This window comes from Odocoileus virginianus, chromosome 19 (assembly GCF_023699985.2).
Source record: "Odocoileus virginianus isolate 20LAN1187 ecotype Illinois chromosome 19, Ovbor_1.2, whole genome shotgun sequence".
NCBI classification, from domain to species: Eukaryota; Metazoa; Chordata; class Mammalia; order Artiodactyla; family Cervidae; genus Odocoileus; species Odocoileus virginianus.
Genome location: NC_069692.1, coordinates 8,725,736 through 8,753,272, shown reverse-complemented (window position 1 = coordinate 8,753,272; position 27,537 = coordinate 8,725,736). Strand labels below are relative to the sequence as shown.

Here is a 27,537-nt window from a genome sequence, read left to right as displayed (position 1 = left end):
TCAGTATCTCAAAGAGATTTCTGCACTCCTGTGATCATTGCAGCATTATTCACAAGTGGCCAAGATGTGAACAGTCTAACTGTTCATCAGCATATAAGTAAATAGAATGTGGTATATGTACACAAGGGACTATTATTTGCCATTAAATAAAAGGACATTCTGCCATTTGTGACAACATAGATAAACCTGGGAGAGCATATGCTAAGTGAAATAAGCGAGACAGAAAAAGGCAAATACTACATGGTATTGCTTATATATGGAATAAAACAGTTTTTGTGTCATAGACCCAGAGAGTAGAATGTTGGTTGCCAGGGTCTGAGAGTGGTGGAAATGAGATGCTATTCAAAGGGTACAAACTTACTGTTATAAGATGAATACATTATGAGGATCACAGCATGGTGAGTATGTGAATAGATCTTATAGAGCACACACAAAAAAAGTAATTATGTGAGTTGATGGATGTGTTCATTAACTTGATTGTGGTAGAGATTTCATGACATACATATACGATCATCACATCATATACTTTAAATATATATAATTTTTTACCTCAATTATATCTCAATAAAGCCAGTGGGCAAATCTACAAAGCATCACTGAAATAACTTAAGGAGATCCAAATAAGAGGATAGAAATCTACAGATTGATCTGCACATTCAAAACAGTCCCTGTTAAATTCTCATTTGAGATTTTTGCAAACATTGACAGTTCAGCTCAGTTTAGTCACTCAGTCGTGTCCAACTCTTTTCGACCCCATGAATCGCAGCACGCCAGGCCTCCCTGTCCATCACCAACTCCCGGAGTTTACCCAAACTCGTGTCCATTGAGTTGGTGATGCCATCTAACCATTTCATCCTGTGTTATCCCCTTCTCCTCCTGCCCTCAATCTTTCCCAGCATCAGGGTCTTTTCAAATGAGTCAGCCCTTTGTATCAGGTGGCCAAAGTATTGGAGAATGGGAAAAAACATATAAGTCATATATCTAATAACAGATTTATATCCAGAATATGCGAGGAACTCTTACAACTCAGCAACGAAAAGACAAACCTGCATTTTAAATGGTCAAAATATCTGAATTGACATCCCTCCAAAGAAGATATACAGATAGCCAATAAGACCTTGAGAAGAGGCTCAATATCACTGGCTACTAGGAAAATGCAAAATAAAACCACAGTGAGATAATGCTTCAAGCCCACTAGGATGACTATTATCAGAAAGACAAGTAATGACAAGTGTTGGTGAGGATTTAGAGAAAACTGGAGTCCTTGGACACTGCTGGTGGGAACATTAAATGGTGCAGCTGCTGTGGAAAACAGTTTGACAGCTCCTTAAGTTGTTAAGTAAAAGGTTATCATGTGACTCAGCAATTGCACCCCTAGGTAAATATCCAAGAGAAAGGAATACATATGTCCCCATGAAAACTTGTAAATGTTCATAGCAGCATTAGGCATACTAGCCAAAAAGTGTTTTCACACTTTGAACAATGTTTGGACATTGTTCCCAAATCTGTAACAACAACAAATTATAAACAAATATTGTAGTAGTGCGAGAAGTGAAATATTTCTTTATAATAATGCCAATATTTTCATGGTACATTATTTGACAATAAAAATGTCAATAAGTGATATATTATTTGACAATAATAATGAAATACTAATACATACTATAACGTGAGTGAATCATAAATATCTTGCTATGTAAAAAAGGCAGTCAGAAGGGGTCACATATTGTATGATCCCATTTTTATGAAATATCAAGTGTAGGCAAATCTATAGAGACAGAAAGTAGATGAGTGGTTGCCCAAGGCTGGAACTGGTAGTGGGGGAAATAGGGAGTGTCTGCTAATGGATATGGATTCCGTTGGGGAAGTGATGGAAATGTTCTAAAATTGATTTGATTTTGGTGATGGCTTCATAACTCTGTGAGTATCCCAGAAAAATTAATTTTGTATTTTAAATAGATTAATTATTTAGTATGTAAATTATATCTCAAAACTGTTAAAATAATAGCAAAATGTTTTAATTAGAAAGAAACACCATTGGACAAGTAAGTTTCGGACGTAATAACGACCATAAATAAGAGAGTCCTGGGAGAAATTTGTGGAAGTGTTAAACTTCCAGTCTCACAGATTAAAGAACTCGATGTGAATATGGGTGGATCTGGAAGGACCGAAGACATTCCATAGAGAGAGTAGAAATACATGTACAAAACCCAGTATTTCCAGTCTGTCTGTTTTCTAACTCGCCCTTCACACCATCACAGGTGAGGTCTTTTAAAGGTAGAATTCTGAGCAGTTCACTCCCTGCTCAGTGCCCTAATGGTAGCTGCTTACCTCCAGAGTAAGATAATGGACCTTTAGTATAATACTGACAGCCTCTCACACCACTTGCCTGAAACGACTCCTTGTGTTCCATTCTCCTGCAATACCATTCAGTTTATGGTTCCCTAAACCTGTCATATTTTTTCTCTTTCTATTTTCTGAGCATTCAGCACTCTGCTCAGAGGACTTTCTACACATACGTTTTCTCTGCCTGCCTGGTAAACTCAAATTTATTCTCTCATACTTGGCTTAACATCAGCTTCTTCTTGAAACATGCTGGCCTCAAATAGCGTGTACTGACCCATCCTCTGCAATACCCATGCAAGTCATGACTCCTCATGCATGATAATTATTTGTTTACATGGTTCACTTTAACATCAGACTACATTCCTTCCTTCTTTGTATCTTCAGTGTCAAGGAAAGCACTTATTGAAGGACTGGATGGATGGATGGATAAATTACAAACTAATTATAGGTTTTCAATCATCTACTTTATTTTTCAATCATCTACTTTAATCTTAGGGTAGTACGTAAATGATCAAGTACCTAATCAAGTACCTAAATGATCAATCTGATGGCTTCCTAACAGGAATTTTAGAATAATTTTTTTTTAATTTTCAGAAAAAGCTTTAGAGATTATATAACATCACTTTTCATGCAAACTGATCTTTCTCTTACTCTTTTTCCTAAAGGAAAAAAAGTACTCCATGGGGAAAAAAATGTTAAAAATTAGTAATAGACTTCCCATGAATGTATATCATGGGAATTTAGCTTGATACTTCCATATTTGGGTGTTAGGAGGAGTTTTTTTTTTAATAATTTTGTTTATTTACTTATTTTTTGCTGTGCTGGGTCTTCATTGCTTTGCATGAGCTTTCTCTCGTTGCAGTGAGTGGGGGTGGCTATTCCTCCCTGCAGAGTGCAGGCTTCTCTTTGCAATGCTCCTCTTGAAGCAGAGCACAGGCTCTAGGCATGCAGGCTTCAGTAGCTGTAGCTTACAGGCTCTAGGGAACAGACTCCGTATATGTGGTACCCTGAACTTAGCTGCTTTGCGGCATGTGGGATCTGCCCAAACCAGGGATCGAACCTGAATCCTCTGCGTTGGCAGGAGGATTCTTATCCACTGCACCACCAGGGAAGTCATTTATCAGGTTCACATAAAGAAAATATATAAAATTGTAATTATATATAATTAAATAAAATATAACTATGCATGAAAGTAAAAGTGTAAGTCGCTCAGTCGTGTCCGACTCTTTCTGACTCCATGGACTATAGCCCACCAGGCTCCTCTGTCCATGGAATTCTCCAGACAGGAATACTGGAGTGGGTTGCCATCCCCTTCTCTAGCGGATCTTCCTGACCCAAGGATTGAACCCAGGTCTTCCTGCATTGCAGGTGGACTCCTTACCATCTGAGCCAGGAGTTTCTCCCATAACCATGTATATTTATATGTAAATACTAATTTGGAGATTGTGACTGAAATGTGTTTTCAAAGAGCTATCTAATACATGCTCTATGTGGACAATGCAAAGAATAGATATTATCACAGGCAATTCATTATAACTTTTTTTTTTCCAGTCTTTGGACAGAATGAAAAGATATACTTAGTGATCACAAGTTGTACCTGATATGAAAAGTACAGAGTTCCTACTTATTTGAGCATGAAATATTTACTTTAATTCTCAATAGTTTTGCTGAACTTGGTTTTCTATTAAAATATCTGTTAAAGACTCTTTCAATTGCATAATTTCATTAAAAATTGACTTTTGGTTAAGAAAAAAGACACCTAACAGTTCTATTTTATGATAAAATCTTTGTTGAGAAAAATGTTTTCATGCTCAAGAAAACTCAACAATAGCTTTGTCAATACAGATAGTGCACAATTTTTGTTTCCAGTGTTCCTTTTGTATACCTAAAAGTTTGTGGCTTAAAAGCAGACCACATGATGTTAGACTTTTTTATAACTAGGAATTAAAGAAGGGCTTTTCTTTTCCTCTTGAGAGCATTTTTAGAGACCCGTGCAGTTATCACTAAGTTAAAGGCCTATCTGGGACCTGTCTGTCTTTTCTAAGCCCAAGTCTGCTTATTATTAAACTTCAACTAGCAGGCTGGCAAGTGGGGCCAGCAAGTAGGCCACGTTTAATGAAATTTCCAGGACATTTGGGCTAAGCTTAGCTAGTAATATTACCATAAGAAATAATAAATTGCTTGGTGCAGAAATAATTTTTCTATCTTAGAATTTTCACAACCCATGGTATTTTTTTTATGGATTTTATCACTTTCCACCCTGCTTTATGGTTGCTTATATGCAATGCTCACTCCTTCTACTGTATTGTAAGAGACTGACTTTCACCTTTTTATAACTCATACCACTTTTTACAGAGATTTAGCGTTTAGGAGTTACCTAATCAATGTTATCAGAATGTCAGATTATTCAATTAATTTCTCTTAAATTCAAGTATAGAATTGTGACAATGCCAAAAGTGTGTTTAGGGAAAATTTTAGTTTCACCGTGATTATATATACATCAATGACATAATATTGAAACATGTCCTATAGATCAACGCATATGGAAATAAGGTATCATCATCTTCCTCTAGTTCGTTTTCTTGAATAGTCAGCAGCTCCCTGCAATACTTCTTGTAAGAGGGCTCCTTGATGTTTCAGCGCCCTCCAGAGGTCTCCAGAATATTCTAACACTTGTCCTTGGAGAGTATGCAGAAACCCACAGTTTTGCATTGAAAGCACAAAGGCTGCTGGAGCCTGCAACACCTAGCAAGCTCCCAAGAGATATCCAAGATGATCTTCTAAATGTGGGAAGAAAATATTGTATGTGTGCTAAGTCGCTTCAGTCATGTCCAGCTCTCTGCGACCCCATGGACTGCAGCCTGCCAGGCTCTTCTGTCCGCGGGACTCTCCAGGCAGGAATACTAGAGTGGGTTGCCATGCCCTCCTTCAGGGAATCTTCCCAATCCAGGGATCAAACCTGCGTCTCTTTATGCCTCCTGCAGTGCAGGTGGGTCCTTTACCACTGACACCACCTGGGAAGCCCCAAAATGTTAAAGAAATTATACTTTACTGCTAATGTTTAATACATGGATTGCCAAAATATGGTACTGAATACATCCTGAGGAAAGAAAGGAAGAAATAGATGCAGGTGCCCTCCTTTCTTTCTTTGCTTCATCAGAGTGTCTTAATCCTTTCAGTTTATCAGAGTGTCCTAATCCAGACCTTAATCCTAACCTTCTTCACCAGGTGGAGAAGGTTAGGATTCGGATTTTCCTGGTGGCTCAGATGGTAAAGCATCTGCCTACAATGCAGGAGACCCAGGTTCAATCCCTGGGTCGGGAAGATCTCCTGGAGAAGGAAATGGCAACCCACTCCAATATTCTTGCCTGGGGAATCCCATGGACGGAGGAGCCTGGTGGGCTACAGTCCATGGGATCACAGAGAGTAGGACATGACTGAGCGACTTCACTTTCACCAGGTGCAGCAGATACTGTAGATACCACGCCCCATACCTGCCAGACCCACCTGAGTTCACCTCAGGCCCAGTTGGCAGCAAGCTAAAAGCTTCCCACCTCTAGCACCACCACCGTCTCTCTTCTTCCTCCCGGTTCTCCAGCACCACAGGAGTTTGCTCTGCCAAAGATTGACTTCTGCCACTCAGAAGTCACGGGGATGGAAAGCCGCCATGGACATCCATCAACCCTCGGGGACTGGAAGCTGGTGTCTTAAGTGCCGCAGCCACGCTGCATCCAGGCCCAGGATTCTGAGGTATATCTCACCTGGCTTCTCCGAAGGTCACTATTGGGGTTGAGCCCAGAGCGGCATCATTACCATACTCTGCATCATGCTTCCGAGGGTCAGCTCCCCAGAAAATGACCTGCGCTTAGTCCTTCCCTTGAGGGAATCCAAGAAGTCAGGGAAATGAAAGTATGTGCTATGTGCTCTAGTTAACTCGTGCTCATAAAATGGATACCCGTTTTGAAAAGATTTTTCTTTTGTATTGAATGTTATATTTTCATTGGCTGTCTGCAGTAGACTAGTTTCTATTTCTGAAAGATTCCTTTTTAATTTAGTTTTTAATTGGAGTATAATTCCTTTACAATGTTGCATTTGTGTCTGCTATACAACAATGGGAATCAGCTGTAAGTATACATATATCCCCTCTCTTGAGCCTCCCTCCCACCCCCATTCCCTTCCTGTAGGTCATCACAGATCACAGAGCTGAGCTCCCTGCGCTCTTCAACAGCTTCCCACTTGTTGAAAAGATTTTGCAAAGAAATTTCATGATGAAAATACTGCTGATCTCTAAGAGCCAGTGAACAAGAAAATGACATTACTGACACTTTTCTGAATCTAAGAAAAAGCTCTCTGTCAGCCAAATTGCAATATAAAAATAATGACAGTCTAATCAGATCTAACAGGAAGTGGACAAAAAAATAAAAATTGTTAATGGAAAATAATTGGGATCTCAGTCTGAACACAGAAGCAGAACAAAGGGAAGCATAAGAAAGTACAATGGGCTTCCCTGGTGGCTCAGGGGTAAAGAATCCACATGCCAAGCAGGAGACATGGATTTGATCCCTGGGCTGGGAAATCCCCCAGAGTAGGAAATATGAACCCACTGGGAAATCCCGTGGACAGAGGAGCCTGGCGTCTACAGTTCATGAAGTCACAAAAGAGTCAGAAATGATTTAGCAATTAAACAACAACAGGGAAGTACAATGGTTAAGAGCATGGATTTGAAGCCAAACTCATCTTATTCCAGTTCTACCAATTATTAGCTTTATAAACTTGAGCAAGTCAGTTTATCTCTGTTTCCCCATCTATAAAGTGGGAATAATAATTGTACCTATTTCAGAAGAAATTTGTGAAGATTAACTAAGTTAATACAGCTAAAGCATTTAGAATTATGTCTGATGAGAGCAAGTTCTATGTAAATATTAGACCGTAGAATATTCATGAAATGTTAAGTGTTGAATAGATATTCATCTATCCCTGATGGCCCAGATGGTAAAGCATCTGCCTGCAATGTGGGAGACCCGGGTTCGATCCCTGGGTCAGGAAGATCCCCTGGAGAAGGAAATGGCATCCTACTCCAGTATTCTTACCTGGCGAATTCCATGGATGGAAGAGCATAGTGGACTATAGTCCATGGGGTCGCAAAGAGTTGGACACGACTAAGCGACTTCACTTTCACTTTTTTTCACTTTATCACTGAACAAGTGCCTGATAATCTATATCTGTGTACAAAATTGGGCTGGCTATTGCAGGGACTACTATGAAGTACAACATACACTACTTGACCTCAAAAGGGATAAGATAGGGTAAGAGTCTGAGTTAAAGCAGCAGGAATGGTAATGGACATGAATGAACAAATTTTTACGTTAAAAAATCAGAATACACAGGATATAGTAACCAATTAAATGCAGGTGTGAAAAAGAAATAAATGTAAAAAAAGAAAACCTTTCCCCCATCCTTCAGCTTGTATGTTAGATAATCTGTGTTTTAAATGATGGAGGAAATGCAGAGGGAGAAACAGGCTTTAAAGGAAATAGAATGAAATTTGATTTGTGTATTTCTAGTGTCTATAAGTGGAGAAGGCAATGGCACCCCACTCCAGTACTCTTGCCTGGAAAATCCCATGGACGGAGGAGCCTGGTAGGCTGCAGTCCATGAGGTCGCTAAGAGTCAGACACAGCTGGGCGACTTCACTTTCACTTTTCACTTTCATGCGCTGGAGAAGGAAATGGCAACCCACTCCAGTACTCTTCCCTGGAGAATCCCAGGGACAGTGGAGCCTGGTGGGCTGCCGTTTATGGGGTCGCACAGAGTTGGACACGACTGCAGTGACTTAGCAGCAGCAGCAGTGCCTATAAATACAGATGGACCTGGAGTTTGAATTGTGGAATTTGAACTGAACTGATCATTGAGAACATAGGAGTCATTGACATCACCCAAGGGAGACATTGAAAAGAAGAAGAAAGTCCAACATTTTAGAGAGAATGGGAGGACAAATCAGGAAGTCATATAGTTAGAAATGTAGAAGCAACAATTGCATATTATCATAGGAATGAAGGGTGTAGAAAAGGCCAAAGTTCCAACAGTGGCAACTGCTGTGGGAAGAAAGAATAGAATGAAGACTGACTGTAAACCCATGGATATGATGAGTAGGCTATGACTGGCTGCAAGAAGTGATTAGAGACAGTACACATTGTGCATTGCAGCAGTGATATAGACGGCATCTCCAGGAGGAAACTAGACTTGCTCTGTTGTCACCCACTCACTGTTTGAGTGAGCAACACTCAAATACTCTCTAAGCCTCTGTGTTCTCATCTGTATCAATGGGCTGCTGATGATACCTACCGCATCGGACGCTTGGAAGACCTAAACCGGGTAATACATGGAAGATGCACAGTGCCTGGCGCATATCATTCACTCAAGGAATATTAACTATTGTTATTATTAATGATACTATTGCAGTCAGTTAAAGAGAAAATGGGGAGTTAGGACATGAGGGCTTCTCAAGAAGTCTTGTGCATGTTTTTAGGTGGAAGAGAAAGGGCCAGTAACTGAATAAAAATACTATTGTAAGAAGCAGAGGGTTCTTTACTTAGATCAGATTGTTTCATAATGGATAAATTTCACAAAGAGATAATATGACAAGTTCAATAAATCAATAACAGAAAGTAATATTTGAGTTGAAACATCAATGGGTGAATCTAATTTATGAAAGCACCTGCAATTTGTTGGCTGTTCTCAAGCAAAGTAACTTATTTCCTCTGTGGAGTGCTTTCAGTTTTTCAATTTGTAATTCTTTACTGCTTCTGAAATGAACATGAATTCTTGAAAGATGTGGCTAAGAATCTGGACAGGTCTACCTGGATTACCCCCTTCCAACAGTTTTTCTAGTCATGTGAGACTTGAAAGGAGAGACAGACAAACACCTATCTATCTCAACGAATCAGGCGATCAGTCCCCAAGCAGATCTCAGGTTTGGGAATTAGCATCAGTAAGACCCAGTGGAAAATAGTGACTACTTTGTTATCCATAAATATTCATCAAGGAAGTCAAATAGCCCCTGGCAGTAGATGGAGACTGGTAGACCCACATGATTAAAGAAATGGGCAGAAGGGAAAACGGAGGAAAGTACAGAATACTTTCATCTCACTACACAGCTTGGTTAAAAAATAGACACTTCCAAAATTATTATGTTTTTAAAAATGTGATGAACCATTCTGCCTTCCAGATGCCATTTTGAGCTTTACCAGAAATCATCAACTTGTCACGCTGAAAGTTTAGAAAAACGTAACAGCTACCTTTTCATGATCCATTTGACCCTGCACGCAAGTGAAGAAGGTCCTTGTAACCCAGTTCCCTAGACCGCTCCATTCCCGGTAGTTCCTCTTTCCAAAAGAGCTCTGGTCTCCTGGTCAGTGGAGAGAGTGATGGGGGCCGTGTACCTGGCCAGCCTTCTGTCTCTCATGACGACAGCAATAGCACAGGACTCAGCTCACTTCAGTGAAAACGTCTTGGCTGAATTCTCACTTTCTTCTTGGCCAAATAGTGTTAGCAGGAGAAGAATCTAAAAGACCTACTTCCAGCGAGTTGCTGATTTCTGATAATGGTTTATTATGATATCCCTTCAGGCTATTTACATTTGAGCAAGAGAAAGCTTTGACTCTGAAGATAGGAATTTAAGTACTTCGGAATGCTCTAGGGGAGACCTGTAAAGACTTAGGCCTCTTCCCAGCACTTTACCAATTATATTGTATAAACAGCCTACTCTTAACTCCATCGATTCTTGGCAGGCAACATGACTGAGGATACTAAGAATAATAACCATGTGACCAGAGTCCCAATCCTAAACCCTTTCTAGAAAGAAAAGTCTTCGTGATCTAGGAAATCAAGGTGAATTACCTCCTTCCTTTATGGGGCTCTCATCATGGATTAGCCGTGACAAATGTATCTCGTACTGATTTTTTTAAATATGTTGGTTAAAAATATATATCCCCAACCATTATTCTATTCTGAGAAAAGAAGAAAGAGGAAGAATGAGGTTCATAGAAACTGTACTCCATAAAAGTAAATCCTCAGGCTGCCTTCAGGAGATAGAGAATTGTCACTGATGAAAAACTTAGCATACAAAAACACTGAGTAATACTTATAAATCAGGGAGTAACATTTGTGGAAAGGACAGTAGGCTAACTGTTGTGGGCAAATATAAAGGCGGAGATGGTAAGAAACTACTAAATACATGACAACAAATGTGAGACACAGATATTACCCACTGCAGCTATGTGTGTGTATTAGTGAGAATCGAGTGTGGTTGAAGGGCATAATAAAGATACCAAAACAGGCGAAAACATATATGGGGCAATTGCGCTCATAGTTTTTTTGTAATTTTATTCTCATATCTACCCTAAAATATTAAAATAAATATTAAATTTTATTTTAAAAATTAAAATAAACATTAAAATACTAAAAACTTAAACAACAAGATGCTACTGTATAGCTCAGGGATATAGTCAATATCCTGTGATAAACCATAATGAAAAAGAATATATAAAAGTATGTATATGTATATGTGTGCCTGTGAGTATACATATAAAACTGAATCACTTTGCAGTACAGTAGAAATTAACACAATGTTGTAAATCAACTATACAACAGTTTAAAAAAAGAAAAAAAAAAAACCACCCTGAAAATTCAAGTGCAGCAGAGATCCAGAGAAAAGAAAGGAGGCTTGTATGAAAGGTCACACAGCAGGGGGACAGTTAGGGAGAGAGATGGGGAGAATCAGGACAAAGCTATGCCATTTAGCATCATTATTGGCTTAAGCACAATTTTATTATACTCTGTTTGTGGAAACTTAAGGTTATTCAAGTCATAATAATTTCTTGTTCATTTACAAAACATCTTATTTCAGTTTAAGTATCCACCACTCCTGTGTGTTTATCTCAGGATAGTCTCACATTTGTTTGAAATGATATATATATATATATACACACACACACACACAGACACATACTATAGTATATGATGTATATAGTGATATATTAATATATAGTTATTAATATAACTATACTATACTATTATGTTGTGAAATTCACTCAGTCGTGTCCTATTCTTTGCAACCCCATGAACTGTAGCCCACCAGGCTCCTCTGTTCATGGAATTCTCCAGGCAAGGAATACTGTAGGGGGTAGCCACTCCCTTCTGCAGGAGATCTTCCAGACCCAGGGATTGAACTCAGGTCTCCTGTTTTGCAGACAGATTCTTTAGCTGAGCACCAGGGAAGCTCTACTATACTATAGTATACTGTATATATAATATATTATATATACAATACATAATATAATCTATATATAGATTATAATATATAGTATATATAATATATAATATAATCTATATGTAGATTATAATATATAATATAATATATATAACAAGTTATGTTATATAACTATATATATATATAGTTATTTGCTTTGTATTGTTTCTAATGACAAAGTTAAACAACTGAAATGTTCGTCAGCAGAGAACTGAGTAAATTAACTATGGTTCAGGGAATTCCCTGGTGGTCAAGTGATTAGGACTTGGTGCTTTCACTGATGTGGCCTGGGTTCAGTCCCTGGTCAGGAAACTGAGATCCCACAAACCGTGCTGCATGGCCTAATAAATGAAGTAAATGAAATTAAAAGTAAATCATTGTCCAGCCATGCAGTTAAATACTATGTACCTGTCGAATAGAATGAAGCATCTCTCCATTGATTTGGAAAGATCTAGGACTGTTGGAAAAAAGAGGTACAAACCGTGTGGCTTAAAACAATTGAAATGTATTGTATCACAGTTCTGGACGCTAGAAGTCCAAAATCAAGGTGTTGGCAGGGCCTTGCTCCCTCTGAAACTTAGAAAATGTTGCCTTGCCTGATCTTAGCTTCTGGTGATTATTTGTATCGAAGCCCTGGCATGCCTCGGCTTGCAGCTGCATCACTCCGTTGTCTGCCTCTGATGTCAGTCATCACATCACAGTGTCACCATGTATGTGTCTCCTTCTACTATAAGGACAACAGTCACATTGGATTAAGGGCTAATCTACTCCACTATGACCTCGTCTTAACTTTATTTACATCTACAAAGACTTTACTTCCAAATAAGGTCACTTTCTAAGATACTGGGGGTTAGGAGTTCAGCATGTCTCTTTGGAGACCCAATTCAATCTATAAAAGTCTCCAAGATATAAGTTAGGTTTTTACCTGATTTTCTCAAAACAAGGTACAGAGTATGTAACATCTTTGTGTAAAAGAAATGCATAGGCAGCGCTGCTCCCAGTTGCATCCAACTCTATGAGCCTGCCAGGCTCTTCTGTCCATGGAATCTTTCAGGCAAGAATACCAGAGTGGGTTGCCATGTCTTCCTCCAGGGAATCTTCCCAACCCAGGGACCGAACCTGGGTCTCTTATGCCTCTGCCTTAGCAGGCAGGTTCTTTACCGCTAGCATCACCTGGGAGGCCATCTCACTGTTATCCTCTATTCATTTCTGCTTTTCCCCCAATAACTCTTATCAAATGTTCCCTGACACAGGCTTTATTTCACTCTGCATCATTTAGATCCTGTGGGAAGACAGTCTGATATTCCAGAGAATTTCAAGGCGAGGTAATGCTGAGAGATTAAGATCTAGAATAGAGTTGGCATGGGAGGAAAATACCTCCTCCTCAGAATTAAAAGGAGGTCTTTTCCACATCCAAAATTAGGAAACCTACTGTTGACACATGGATGGAGAAGCCTAGCAGGCTACAATCCATGGGGTCACAAAGAATCAGCCACGACTGAGCAACTTCACTTTCACTGTTGACAAAAAATGTTCTAAACTGTATTTTGATGCAATTTTCTCTGGAAGGAATAAAAGTATGCTTTCTAAATTGGATTGGTAAGAAATAAATTTGAGAAATACTTATCATTATCCCCCTCTAAAGGATTCACAATTCATATTATCATAGTTAGAACCCTAAGGAGTCCTTATCGTAAAGAAATTTGTTGAACTTAAGAGTTTATAAAATGTTCTTGGCCCCACATGATTTTCTTAAAGTGTTCTTGAAAATCTGAGATTCCAGTTTGGGAAAACTTACCACAAATATTTCTGCATCTCATTCACCAAGAGTTTGCAGAGTCGTTTGAGAAAGGAAGTGTTTTAATAAAAATGAAGTCATCTGAGTGGATGAGATGGACTGTTTCTGGGAGCATTTATTTATTTAACAAACATTTATTGAACACCATCTAGAAGAATAAACTAGACTAAGTATTTTTCATTAAACATAAGGATTTTATAGATTCCTTTATTAATATGAATACCTTTGTAATTTTGTTTTAAAAAATTGTGGACATTTTCTGGTATATTCTCCTTTACAGAATGTTCAGGTTAATTAATATCAGAACACACTAACTTCATTTATTGTCTCAAAATGCACCAGATTATGAAGACATGGAAGTATTTATGTTTCAAATACACAGTACAGTGGATGTTTAGTTTTAGAATGCGTGCATGTGTGCTAAGTTGCTTGAGTTGTGTCCTACTCTTTGCAGCCCTATGGACTGTAGCCTGCTAGGCTCCTCTGTATGTGGAATTCTCCAGGCAAGAATATTGGAGTGGGTTGCCATTTCCTCCTCCAGGGGCTCTTTCCAACCCAGGTATCAAACCCATGTCTCTTACATTTCCTGCATTGGCAGGCAGGTTCTTTACCACTAGCACCACCTGACTTACTTAAATGAATAAAACACAACAGTAGTGTTAATGACAAATAGAAATTATCTAGGGCCAGAGTAAGACTTTTGATTAAACACAGCAAATTGAGCCTGTTTATTTCTGTGCTCTCCTAAAACTCCTCATCAATGGCAGCAATGGAATAAAAAAAGGAATAAACCCGCTATGACAAAGAGAACAAGATAGGTAATAATAGCAGCCAAGAGATATCCACATGGCTTTAGAAGGTGCAAAGTACACGACTGAATGGTGAGATTTAGTTCAGCAGAGAAACGGAAGCCCAAATGCCTGCAGTGAGAGATTCCTCCCACAAGAAGTGGACCAGCTGAGCCATAAATATTGTGAAGCTCCAGGATAGGAAGATGCTGGTTATCCCTGAAGAACCAGGGTGTGGGGTGGAGCTAAAAAGTAGAGAATTAGTTGAATGACAGTAAGTGACAATAAGACTCCAGATGCTCCCTGCAGCCAGTAACATCAGGCATACCCCTCCAGCATCTAGGAGAAAGTAGGATGCAAAGCCAACCTGATCCTGAGGCTACTAAAGCCTAGGCCTGGGGCTGCCCACACCCGGGTCCCTTCCAAAGCCTTGTATGTAATTGTGCTTCATAATCTTACATTTTTTTTGGTCTTGAAGAGGGTCCTCCAAATGATGTAAGCCTGAGACTCCACAAAACTTACATCTGTCCTAGACAGGGTGGAGAGATTGAACCAGAAGACACCATTTTAAAAACAAGGGTTCAGTTCAGTTCAGTCGCTCAGTCCTGTCCAACTCTTTGCCACCCCATGGACTGCAGCATGCCAGGCTTCCCTGTCCATCACCAGCTCCCGGAGTTTACTCAAACTCATGTCCATTGCGTTGGTGATGACATCCAACAATCTCATCTTCTGTCGTCCCCTTCTCCTCCTGCATTCAGTCTTTCCCAGGATCAGGGCCTTTTCCAATGAGTCATCAAGTGGCCAAAGTATTGGAGCTTCAGCTTCAGCATCAGTCCTTCCAGTGAATGTTCAGGATTGATTTCTTTAGGATTGACTGGTTGGATCTCCTTGCAGTCCAAGGGACTCTGAAGAGTCTTTTTCAACACCACAGTTCAAAAGCATCAATTCTTCGGGTGCTCAGCTTTTTTTATAGTCCAATTCTCACATCCAAGGGGTAATTTTTTTTTTGAACTATAGTTGATTTACAGTGTTTTAGGTGTACAACAAAGTGATTCAGTTATGCATATACATATATATTTTTAAATTTTCTTTCAGATTCTTTTCTCTTATAGTTTATTACAAGATATTGAGTATAGTTCCCTGTGCTATACAGTAGAGCCTTGTTGTTTATCTACTTTGTAAGTAGTGTGTGTATGTTAATCTCAGACTCCCAATTTTATCCCTTCTTGCCCTTTCCCTTTTGGCAACTGTAAGCTTGTTTTCTATGTTTGTGAATTTGTTAATATTTCTGTTTTGTAAATGAGTTCATTTGTATCATTTTGTAAAATTCCACATATAAGTGACATCATGTGGTATTTGTCTTTCTCAGACTTACTTTGTTATAATGATCTCTAGGTCCATCTATGTTGCTGCCAGTGGTATTATTTAATTCTTTTTATTGCAGAATAATGTTAATATTCCATTGTATATGTATACTACATCTCCTTTAGCCACTCATCTATCAAAGGATATTTAGATTGCTTCCATGTCTTGGCTATTGTAAATAGCTTTGCAATGACTTTGGGGTGTGTGTATCTTTTCAAATTAGAGTTTTCATCTTTTCTGGGTATATTCCCAGGAGTGGGATTGCTGGATCTAGTTTTAGCTTTTAAAGAACCTCAATATTATTTTCCATTGTAACTGTACCAATTTACACTCCCACCAACAGTGTCAGATGGTTCTGTTTTCTCCACACCCTCTTCAGCATTTATTATCTGCAGACTTTTTGATGGCAGCCATTCTGACCAGTGTGAGATGATACCTCTTTGTAGTTTTGATTTGCATTTCTCTGATAATTAACAATATTGAGCATCTTTTCATGTGTCTGTTGGCCAGCAGTATGTCTTCTTTGGAGAAATGTCTATTTAGGTCTACTGCCAATTTTTCAGTTGGATTGTTTGATTTTTTGATATTGAACTGTATGAGCTGTTTGTTTACTTTGGAAATGAATCCCTTGTCAGTTGCATCATTTGCAACTATTTTTCTCCCAATCTGTAGGTTGTCTTTTTGTTTTGTTTATGGTTTCTCTTATTATGCAAAAGTTTTTAAGTTTAATTAGGTCCCATGTGTTAAAAACAAGAGGATTGTGTGAGAATCTACATGAAAAACATTTCCCTTCCATTCCTGCCACATCTTAGCTCCCAGAACACTATAGCCACACTATACTCCCAGGCAAGAGACTAGAAAACACTCCCAGCTCGAAGCCAAAGATCTACAGAAACTGACATTTACAGGGGCCCATCTGTCTCTTCAGGGGATTCAACTCTGACCCAGTCTCCCTACAGCAAAGCTCACTGGTTGACAAGTCCTAGAGCTTAACAGCCTTACTTTTAGCATGAATAGACATTCAAGAATCACCAAAGAAAAGCCTTCAGCAAAATAAACAGAAAAAAAGCAGCAAGAAATTTCAACAATAAAAATAAACCTTTTAAGAAATATCTTCAGGAAGAAAAGACAAAATACTATATTCATTTAAAAACTTTATATGCGCTCAGTCACTTCAGTAGTGTCCTACTCTTTGCAACCCTATAGACTATAGCCTGCCAAGCTCCTCTGCCCTTGGGATTCTTTAGGCGTGATACTGGAACCGGTGGCTATGCCCTCCTCCTGGGGATCTTCCCAACCCAGGGGTGGAATCCATGTCTCCTACACCTCCCCCATTGCAGGCAGATTTTTTACCCACCAAGCCACCTGGGAAGTTCAAAATCTTATTTATATATACACATACATATATATATATATATATATACACACACACACATATGGTATACGTAAGGGCAGGGCTTCCCTGGTGGCTCAGATGGTCAAGAATCTGTCTGCAATCCAGGAGACCCAGTTTCGATCTCCAGGTTGGAAAGATCCTCTGAAGTAGGGAATGGCTACCCACTCCAGTATTCTTGCCTGACAAATCCCATGGACAGAGGAGCCTAGCGGGTCACCATCCATGGGGTTGCAAAGAGTTGGACTGAATGATGAACACATACAAACACATATAGTATACATCCATGCATACTATATATACATAAATATACATATGTGTGTGTATATATATATACACACATATACATACACATATTCAAAAAATAAGACAAAAATATTGAATATTTAAAATATGATTGCAGGTGGATTGAAATATAACATTGAGGAAATTTGATAATAAGGATTCCAGGGAAAAAGTGTGAAGAAAGTGAAAGGAAATTATAAAAGAAATAATACAAGCAGATGTCCCAACTGTGAAAGTTTGAGTTTCCAAATTAAAATAGTCTACTAAATATCCAGTGCAATAAAGAAATAAGTTAATAGTAATAACATAATAATAATGGCTAGGGTTTACAAGAGCATGTTTGTGCCCAGCACGGTTCTAAACATTTTGAAGTATTCCTCTTATCCTCCCCAAGACCCTGTGATGGGGGTACTAGTGTTATCCTCATTTTACAGCCAACAAAGGCATAGAAAAGTTGAGTACCTTGCAAAGTAGAGAGCTAGTTAAGTGACAGACCCGGCAGTCTGGCTCTATAATCTGTGCTCCTAATCACCACACATTTTTGCCTCTCAAAAAATAAAAAAAGAAATCTTGCAAAAACCCCAATTATTCTGAAAGTTTAGAATCCTAATTCTTCCAGGTCCCACATCCAGGACAGGGAACAAGAATGTCATCAGAATTCTCAATAGCTCTCGATGCACACCAAGTAGCAATAGGGCAATCAATCCTGATTTCTAAGGAAAAATCATTTCCTGTCCAGAGTTCTAGACCAGGCTCTCAGCAAGGAGGAGAGTGGAATAAAAGCATGTCAGTCAGGTAAGGCTGCAGACATTCACTTCCCGTGCACTCTTTCTCAAGAAGCTACTGGAAGACCACAGAACGAGGAGGATGTGGTGTCCAGGAAAGGAGATGATGTACCGAAGAGCAGCTCAGAGGGAAATCCCGGAAGGTGATAAAGGAGAGCCCTGGATGACAGCTGTTCTGAGGCCGGGAAAGCTCCCAGAGAGGACTGGAGAGGGAGGACCTGGCTCTCAGGAGGGGTAATGAAAGAGGAGGAGGAGGAGGAGGAGAAACTGAGAGATTCGCTGTAGTGCTGGATCATCTCGAGAGACGTTTTCTAGTCCTGGCAGCATGTTTAGGAATGAATTCGTTCTCAGCACATGAAAAACTAAGTAAATGCAATAACAAGGCCCTTTCCAACTCAGAGAAAATATTTGTACAGTAAGTGAAAGTTAATCGTAGTATAATTTATGCTGCAGTGTTGAGTAATATTTATCTAGTTATACCCATGCAAGCATCAAACATTTTATTAGAACTCTATTGGGTAAGTGGAGGAAGGGGACATGTATTCTTTCCTCTGCTTAATTTTTTCATGTCATGGATCACTTTCTGGAATTCTCCAATTATTTGGCTACTTGTCTGCTTTTTATTTTTTCACACCAGAATGAATGTAAGTTCCTAAGGATGGGGACTTGGTCTTATCCATTGATATATCCCCAATTATTTCCAGAAAGGAAGGGAGCAAGACATGTTTAATTGAAATAAATCCCCATCCTTCAGATAGAAGATCAACAGGCAATGTCTAAAATTGGGAAATCTTAAGAGTATAAACATATTGTATCAAATAATACCAGTACAAACCCATGAGATCCTTGAAAACAGTTTCTTCTGGGGAGCAGCAGTTGGGAACACACAGGGATAAAGCAGGAGAGAGCTGTGTCCATTATAAGCTTTGTAATATTTTCTGGTTCTTAAATTATTAAATATATTACTTTGAGAAACAATAATTAAACCTTGTAAAGAGAAAATAAATGGATAGTATAAAAATATGTACAGTAAAGTTTCATTTTACATTTAAAACATTTTGTAGTAGTGTTTTAGAATGACTTACTTCACAACCTTATGTCGAATGGATTGAGTGAGGTAAGAGATTAGAGGATAGAGAACTAGGAGGACTTTGGGATGGTTAAGATGATAGATGATGAGACCCTGAACTAGATGGATACCTCTGAAATAGGAGTAGTGACATAGTAGAACATATTTTGGAGGTTTAAAAAGTATTTTAAAAGATATCCAGGAATGACCACATATTCCATGGCCATCATCTATAGTGCATTCTCAACTAATTTTTCACGACTTTGGAAATAGTGCAATGCTTATAAATTAAACACTTAAAAGAAATCAAAGTTTACCCTGATTTGTAGCAATATTCCTTTCAGGACATTTTTGTAGTTCTATTGTCCATGATAAACAAAGTATTTACAATTGTTTAACACACAGGCTAACTTTCAAAGCATGAGATAGAATTGCAGTATCCATATTGTACAACTACTTACAGTTCCACAAGTTTAGGACTTGGAGAAGGCAATGGCACCTCACTCCAGTACTCTGGCCTGGAAAATCCCATGGACGGAGCAGCCTGGTGGGCTGCAGTCCATGGGGTCTCGAAGAGTCAGACATGACTGAGCGACTTCACTTTCACTTTTCACTTTCATACATTGGAGAAGGAAATGGCAACCCACTCCAGTGTTCTTGCCTGGAGAATCCCAGGGATGGGGGAGCCTGATGGGCTGCTGTCTATGGGGTCACACAGAGTTGGACACGACTGAAGTGACATAGCAGCAGCTTTCAGGAATCAGCATCCTCTGATTTTAAGAAATCATCTGCCATATTCCTGATAAAGATCTCAAGTTATTTCTCAGCCCTTTGGAATACCAAAACACCCTGTCTTTCCTACTCTATAATAATTTACATTATTCTGCCTTGTATAATTTTGAATTGTTTTTATCCCTCTCATGATGAAGTCATTTGGACCAGTTTTTATACCATAGACATGCATGCACTCAATATAGATTTTTTGAGTTGAATTGAGTATTCATCATTTGTAAGTGCTTATAGAGATTTAGTTATTTAGTTTGCTGAAGTTCCAATACTTTGACCACCTGATTCGAAGAGCAGACTCATTGGGAAAGACCTTGATGTTGGGAAAGATTGAAGGCAAAAGAAGAAGATGGCAGAGAATGAGATGGTTAGATAGCATCACTGACTCAATGGACATCAGTTTGAGCAACATCCAAGAGATAGTGGAGGACAGAGGAGCCTGGCATGCTACAGTCTATGGGGTCACAAAGAGTAGGACACGACTTAGCAACTAAACAACAAGAGGAGAGGAACTCAGTTTCCTCACTAAATAAGGAATTAAACTAGATTAATTGTTTTTACCCCTCTTGCACATTAGAAACATCTTGAGACTTAGAAAATTGTGATATGCAAGTCCAAAAAAAAAAAAAGTCTGGGTAATTTTCTTAATTCCCCTGTTGCTTCTAACAGAGATTGAGAGCTCCTGAGTTCAATTACGAAAGATGATCTTGATTCCCAAACCTGGTTAGGTATCAGAATCACTGAGAAGCACTTCTAAAAGTGCTTCCCTTCCAGTTCCAAACTCTGATTATGACCAAGGGGCGCTCAGATCACTGCTGTTGATTTTTCTCAATGAATTTGATTTAACAAGTTACAGAAGCAAAGAGCTTGCAGTGGGTGATCCACTTAGAGAAAAATGTTAAGTTTGGGCTTATGTACAAGGAATTGCGGTTTCCCTGGTGGCTCAGTGATAAAGAATTCTCCTGCAATGCAGGAGACACAGTTTCGATCCCTGGGTGGGGAAGATCCCCTGGAGAAGGAAATGGCAGCCCACTCCAGTATTCTTGCCTGGAGAATCCATGGACAGAGAAGCCTGGTGGGCTACAGTCCATTGGATCACAAAGAGTCAAATACAACTTTCCGATTAAACAAGAAGAAGAAGGAATTACAAAGTTGTAGGGAGAGTGTAACTCTCTTATCTCTACCCTCCCCTCTAACATTCTTCTCTGTCAATACTGGGCTTAATTCCTGCCTGGAATGGAGATTTGGGATTTGTGCCAGTTGACACCTACAAGCTAGTTCCAAACCCCTAGGGAAACATGGAAAAACAGTAATATATAATGATAACAATAATATAACAACAATAACAGTAACTGTCGTGCTTTTCTTTTTTTAATTCCCTTAATTGATCGATGGCTCTGCTGGGTCATTGTTGTCGCGCATGGGCTTTCTCTAGTTGAGGCGAGTGAGGGCTGCTCTCTAGTTGAGGTTTGCGGGCTACTCACTGGGGCGGCTTTTCTTGTTGCGGACCCCAGGGCATGGGCTTCAGTAGTTGTGGTGCTTGGGCTTAGTTGCTCTGCCGCATGTGGGATCTGCCTGGACCACGGATCATGTCTCCTGCATTGGCAGGCGGATTCTTTGCCACTGGACCACTCAGAAAGTCCCACTATCATGCTTTATGCAGTGCTATGCTTGCAAAAGATAAGCATAGGTCTTATTCAATGGTAGATATTGTCACTGTGGAGAAGGCAATGGCACCCCACTCCAGTACTCTTGCCTGTAAAATCCCACGGACAGAGGAGCCTGGTAGGCTGCAGTCCATGGGGTCGCTAAGAGTTGCACACGACTGAGGGACTTCACTTTCACTTTTCACTTTCATGCATTGGAGAAGGAAATGGCAACCCACTTCAGTGTTCTTGCCTGGAGAATCCCAGGGACGGGGGAGCCTGGTGGGCTGCTGTCTATGGGATCGCACAGAGTTGGTCATGACTGAAGTGACTTAGCAGCAGCAGCAGCATTGTCACAGTTTCCTCCTTACACCACATGTTGTACTTAATACTACTTTCACTATGAGTAAAAGTATGAATTACTAAATAACAATGTTTATTTGATCATGCAATATAAACTCATGGAAGCTTCATGACAGTCAGATAGGCTGGGGAAGCCTGACTTGGCACCTGAGCGAACTGAAATTAAAACTTGTAATAGCCGAGCCATGGTCTTTCTGTCACCTGGACCCAACACCAGTGTTCCTTCTGTTCTAGTATATCCCACTCTCTTTTTTGTAGAGAGAGTGGAAACTCTTCTTCCTACAAGCACGTCACATTTGTGGGGCTTCCCTGGTGGTCCAGTGGTTAAGAATATGCCTGTCAGTGCAGGAGACACAGGTTCGATCCCTGGTCCAGGAAGATTCCTTGTGCCTCAGGGCACTAAGCCCATGTGCCACGACTACTGAAGCCGGAGTGATGGAGTGATGGAGTGATGGGCGGCAACGAAGACCAGTGCACCTGAAATAAATTAATTATTTAATTTTAAAAATGAACAATGAAAAAAAAAGAAAGTCAGATTTCAAGTTCTGAATGTGCAGTTTACTTCCTGATGAACCCTTGTCCTTGAAGAAGAATGTCTGGGGTGCTAGATATTTCAAGCAACCGAGGCAATGCAATTTGTATAATAAATTTATATGTTACTTGGGCTTGTCTTTTTTCCACGTGGAAATCACTTTGTTTAAAAACTACAAATTTCCTATAAAACTGCTTAACAGCACCACTGTGAGTTTGATTTTTATTTTATCAGCATGGAGAAGTGTTTGACAGGCTAGAGTCAAAGGTTTGTTTTTCCATCCAGGTGTCACTGGTACTTAATACCTGGTTCTTGAAAAGAATGATGTCATCTGTGTTAGCAGTCACGACACATACACCACGCTCATCCTGTGTACAATTTGACCTTGTGGTGCTGAAAAAACAGAAAGATTGTATGTGGGAAAAAAACAAAAGGAGACTGAGATGGTTGTACCGAGGGCTCTAATTACAGGTATTTGAAGCATAAAATCATTGTTTAGAATCTCTTTGCAGAGAAAAGCTTGTCCTCTACCAGCTGTATTTTTTCTGTGCTCTTTTCTGCTTTTGTGGAAGTCAGCTTCTTTGTTAGCCTTCCAGTGTTTAAATAGACTGAAGCTATATTTTGAGAGACAATTAGAAAAACTCTAGAGTGCTACCAAAGGTTGCAAAAGACAAAAGAACTTTTCTAACTAATCCTCCTAGTTTTACTTCATTTTATTTATTTTTTTTTATTGGAGTATTGTTGCTTTACACTGCTATGTCAGTTTCTGCTGTAAAGCTAAGTGAATTTGCCATACATACGCGAATGTTTGGATTTCCTTCCCATTTAGGTCCCTGTGCTATAGGGAAGGCTCTCATTAGTTATCTATTTAATGCAGTAGTAATTTTACTTCTCTTTAGAATGCAAGATGGAAGAAGAGAAGACCTGAATGGGGAATGGTGACCCTATATCTAGCCCCGATTCTGCCACAAATGTGATGTAAACCCTTGGGCACATCACCTAACTTCCCAGAGCCTGTGTCTCCTATGTGCAAAATGAAGGCATGAGACCAGACTTGCTCTTCCTTCCCAGCCCGCATAGCCCATAATGCTGTGTCTCTACAGGTCTCAGGTTTAATCTTCTTCCCACACTGAACATGTCTGAAATCTCAAATTCTATGTGGATCCTCGCCTGAGACATCATTTTGCTGCCACTAACACCGTTTTTTTAAATTGTGGTCCTCAAGCTTCCTTCTAACAGAATTATCTGGAATGCTTATTTAAAATGCAGAATCTTGGGAATACCCTGACGTTCCAGTGGCTAGGACTCAGCACTCTTACTGCCAGGGCCCAGGTTCGATCCCTGGTTGAGGAACTAAGATCCTGCAAGCTGAGCAGCAAAACAAACAAACAGCGAAACCAGAATCTTGAGCCTTGACCCGAGCCTCTTAAATCAAAATCTTTAGGATGGGAACTAATGTATAGGTGGCCGTAGTTAACAGTATTGTAAAGTTCTCACCACACACAGATATGTATACACACACACACACACACAATGATAGTACTGTGAGGTGTTAACTACCTGATTATAATAATCATTTTACAAGATATATATATGTGTATACATATATATAAAATCATTACCTTGTACGCCTTAAACTTACACAGTGTTATATGTCGATTATATATTAATAAAGCTGGGGAAAATAATAGTCCGAAAAAAGTCTGTAGAATGGGAGGAGGGATTCAGGACTGTGTCTAGTCGGCTCTGAGGAGATCCCTATTTTCTCTCAAGTTTGAGAATGACTGCGAATCCAGGCATAAACTTTCAAAGAGGGGAGGGAAGGGTGGCAGTAGAAACTGGTCATCGCTACCTAGCTTTGGATGTGGCGGAAACAGGTGGGGAGGGAAGAAGGGTGCCGTCTGGGTGGTGAGGATGCCCCTGGAGAATGCATCCCTCTGCTCTCACTGTCACCTTGTTTTCGTGCTTGAATGGACTGAAGTCACGCACTGGCTATGAGAACTGTTACGTAAAACTACCCCACAGCTACAGCATCACCATGGGTACAGTGGGACCCTAGCTTACATTTTCCATAATACTCAAAACCAGATGAGTAGGTTGAGGTTCTGTTTTATGAATGAAGAAATGCCCTTCCTCAAGAAGCTGAGAGAAAGCAGGTAAATGGTTACCATTTCAGATTTCTGAAGATATTTTTTTCATGAGTAGAAATAAACCCTTTGGTGAATCAAAATATATTCTTTTCATGCGGAGGATTTTGCTCAGATTTTCTTTATCCTGGTTTGGGGACTATTATTCAGAGCATGTAGGTGAGATTATTTGTGAGAATACATGGAAAACCCATACTTGGTCAGCGTGATTTCCTACCATGGGTAGATAGTTCTGTAATGATTATCTCTGTAGGTTCTGTGACAATGTTATCTTTATAGCACAAATACAAATACATACAAAATAGAAAGACAAGGGAAAATTTCATCAGTCAATGTCTTAACTTCAGACAAGTTTGAGATCAAGCCTCAGAAAATCCAACTCATCTCTTGCTAAACCGGATATCCCATGTTTGAGGAACCCTGACATGCCTAGCATTGGGTGAAGTTCAAAATTCCATATCTCTTGAGTGAAAAGTTGATCAAAGAGAGGAGCTTCTCTGGCTTAGCAGGATCTTTCAGGAACTACAGACATGTGAGTAACCCCAGCACAGGGTAACATTGCAGGGCAAAGCCAAGCAACCTCAAAGGACCTAAAGAAGACTTTTGATGAGGAGTGGCCACAACACAATAGCAGCACTCTGGCTTTGCACTGGTTGAGGAGTGAATCTCTACACTTGTGGTAAGCAGGCTCCTGGGGTGAACTTGCTCCCACTCAAGTTCAAGTGGCGTCTTCGTGGAAAGGAGAATAGAAGTATAGGGGAGGGAACCTTCCTGGTGGCCCAGTGGTTCAGAATCTTCCTTGCAATGCAGGGGACTCAGGTTTGAACCCTGGTCAGGAAACTAAGATCCCACATGCTTGGGGGAAACTTAGCCCACATGCTGAAACTAGAGAGAAGCCTGCTCACCAGAATGAAGAGCCTGCCAGCCACAGCAAAAGATCCCACATGCTGCAATGAAGACCTCGTGAGCTGCAACTGAGACCAGAACACAGCCAAATTTGTTCAGTCGCTCAGTTGTGTCCAATTCTTTGTGACCCCATGGACTGCAGCACACCAGGCTTCCCTGTCCATCACTATTTCCTGGAATTTGCTGGAACTTGTGTCCATCAAGTCAGTGATGTTATCCAACCATCTCGTCCTCTGTCTCCCCCTTCTCCTCCTGCCTTCAGTCTTTCCCAGCATCAGGGTCTTTTCCAGTGAATCGACTTTTCATATCAGGTGGCCAAAGTATTGAAGCTTCAACTTCACCTCAGTCTTTCCAATGAATATTCAGGGTTGATTTCCTTTAGAATTGACTGGTTGGATCTCCTTGCAGTCCAAGGGACTCTCAAGAGTCTTTGCCAGCACCACAGTTTGAAAGCATCAGTTCATCAGTGCTCAACCTTCTTTATGGCCCAAGTATCATATCCATACAAGACTACTGGAAAAACCATAGCTTTGACTAGACAGATGTTTGTTGGCAAAGTGGTATCTCTGCTTTTTAATACACTTTCTAGGTTTGTCATAGCTTTTCTTCCAAGGAGCAAGCATCTTTTAATTTCATGGCTGCAGTCACCATCTGCAGTGACTTTGGAGCCCAAGAAAATAAAATGCATCCCTGTTTCCATTTTCACCTCATCTATTTGCCGTGAAATGATGGGATCAAATGCCATGATCTTCGTTTTTTGAATGTTGAGTTTTATGTCAGCTTTCTCATTCTGTTCTTTCACCTTCATCAAGAGGCTGTTTAATTCCTCTTCATTTTCTGCCATAAGGGTGATGTCATCTGCATATCTGAGGTTATTGATATTTCTGCCAGAAATCTTGATTCAAGCTTGTGCTTCATACAGCCTAGTACTTTGATGATGTCCTCTGCATATAAGATAAATAAGCAGGGTGAAAATATACAGCCTTGACATACTCCTTAAATAAATATTTTTTAAAAGGGGGAAGGGACATAGATTTCCTTTCCTTCCACATAGCCTCCTGAACAAAGATCCCTTGTGGAGGTTTTCCCTGTCTATTCATCCTTCTCCAATTTGCTTTTCTTCATAGTATTGATGCTTGTTTTGTTTCTCACCCGTGTCCACTTTGCTATTAATAGAATCTACTCACCATGAAGGATGGATTCCTGTCTGTATGTTCACAGCTATTGCCCCACTGCCTAGAAGAGTTTCTGGTACTTAATAGATGCTTACTAAGTACCTGTAGAAAGAATGGTTAAATCCCTACTAGATTGTGATAACCTATATGAGAAAAGAATCTAAAAAAGAATGAACATATGTGTATGTATAACTGAATCACTTTACATACACCTGAAGCTAACATGATATTGTAAATAAACCATACTCCTATAAAATTAAAAATTTAAACACCCCTAATAGATGATATCCTTCCCACATTCAGTGATAAAAAGTTACTATATCTTATGCCCTTTTAGAATTGTGCCCCCAAAGATGACAATAAAATATTTAGGGAGTTGGACCAAGGTGGGATGTTTACCTGACTGGTTATTTCTGGGTTTCAGGTTAGGTAATTTAGTCATTGAGGGCTTCAGCTCTGGAATCAAACTATTGGTTTGAATCCTAGTGCTGGTACTTACTAGTTGTGAAACCTCCAACCAGTTAATTAACTTATTTGTGCCGCAGTCTCCTCCTGTGTGAAACGGGATGATAAGAGGAAGTAGCTCTAAGTATCATATGTATCTAAAGTGTTTGAAAGGCAGTCCTACACAGAGCAGACAAGAATAACACTTATTGTGGCTGCTTTCCTGTAAATGTCATGTTATCTCTTCCGTCAACAGTGCTTTCAATTGACCATAAACACACAGTTACATTCGTTTTCTTGAGTTAAATCTGAATTTATTAAAATAGGTAGCAGCATGACCATTATGAGAATCAGAAGGTACAGTTTATGTGCAGAAAACAAAAAGGGAACAAGGAAACC

At 39.7% G+C, this 27,537-nt stretch overlaps 1 non-coding gene across 1 annotated transcript; it reads left to right on the top strand.

Moving 5' to 3' along the window:
• Positions 1 to 5,598: 5,598 nt before the first annotated feature.
• On the top strand, positions 5,599 to 5,671 carry TRNAC-ACA (transfer RNA cysteine (anticodon ACA)). Its single transcript has one exon. It is a non-coding gene; the product is annotated as a tRNA-Cys (tRNA).
• Positions 5,672 to 27,537: the final 21,866 nt, after the last annotated feature.